At 42.9% G+C, this 1,466-nt stretch overlaps 1 pseudogene; it reads right to left on the reverse strand.

Annotated features, from left to right (window-relative positions):
* Positions 1–243: 243 nt before the first annotated feature.
* LOC123461753 lies at positions 244–378 on the reverse strand (annotated as a pseudogene).
* Positions 379–1,466: the final 1,088 nt, after the last annotated feature.

The raw sequence follows: 1,466 nt of genomic DNA on the forward strand, positions 1-1,466 counted from the left end.
GAGGCAGAGGTAGGAGGATTGCCGTGAGTTTGAGGCCACCCTGAGACTCCATAGTGAATTCCAGGTCAGCCTGGGCTAGAGTGAGACCTTACCTCGAAAAACCAAAAAAAAAAAAAAAAAAACCCAAAAATGTACAAAACATGTGACCTTATGCAGGCATAAGATGCATTTATGGTTTCTTAGTATTGGGTCAGACAGTTAAAACACATGGAGTTTCTTTTCGAGGAGATTAGCAATTTTTTGATGGATTATCATGATGCCATCACAGCTCTTGATATACTAATAATCATTGAATGATACTCTTTAAGTTGTTAGATAGGATTGAACTGATTAGAACAGATACTATACCTGATCTTAGCCAAATGGCTGAGAATCAATGATGGATAGTGTGATATGCACATTATGCTTTGATAAAATCTGTCACAAAAACAAATTTACAAGGGGAGTAGGGTGAAAAGACCTAACATGCGTCATCAGAGTTCCAAAAGCAGAAATGAGCCAGAGACAAAATTTGAAGAGGAGTTTCCTGAACTTTAAAAGATACCTAGCTGCAGATTCAAGAAGCTCAACAGATTCCAAGAAATGAAAGTTTTAAAAATAAATCACTTGTATAATGAAACTAGTAAGTACCAAAGACAGCAGTGAAAACCATGAAATTCAGGGCTGGGGAGCTAGCTCTGTGGCTAAAGTACTCACCATACAAACACAAGGACCTGAGTTCAAATCCCCAAAACCCACATACAGCCAGACACTGTGGCCAGTGCAGAGTGAGACAGGAGGCAGACAGGAGATGCTCCTGGTGCACAGAAGCCACCTGGCCTGGCAAACACCGCAGCAAGCAAGAGACCCTGCCTCAGACAAGGTGGAAGGACAAACTCCTGAAGTTGTCCTCTGACGTTCACACGTGTGCCATGGCATAGGTGCACCTGCATTCACACACATAAACATACACGAATGCACACATAATACATATGTAGATACATACAAGAAACCATAAAAGGAGTCAGAGGAAAACGACAAAAGAATGAATTTAAAATCAACCATCTTTATTTTGATCAGAACAGTGAGAGCCTGAAATGTGGATGATTTCTACTTGTCTAGACTTGGGGAAGTAAAAACCAATGCATCTCTAATGAATAAGGTACAGGGGTCTGGAGATATGGCTCAGCAGTTTAATGTGCTTCCTGTGCAAGCATGAGAGTCTGTGGGGGCTGGAGACCACCAGAGCGTGAATCTCCAGAGCCCATGTACACAGCTGACTTTGCCATTGCATATATGTAACCCCAGACATGCAGAGGAGCAGAGACCCGAGAATCATCAGAGCCCCACAATCTCTGGCATCAGTAAAAAGACTCTGGCTCAAAATAAGACCAGGTGGAAGAGCGATGGAGCAGAACACCCGATGTTCCACATGGGCCACTATAGGCAAACACCCCTCACTGCACATGAACATATGGGGTGCCACA

The sequence above is a fragment of the Jaculus jaculus genome, chromosome 6, assembly GCF_020740685.1.
Source record: "Jaculus jaculus isolate mJacJac1 chromosome 6, mJacJac1.mat.Y.cur, whole genome shotgun sequence".
NCBI classification, from domain to species: domain Eukaryota; kingdom Metazoa; phylum Chordata; class Mammalia; order Rodentia; family Dipodidae; genus Jaculus; species Jaculus jaculus.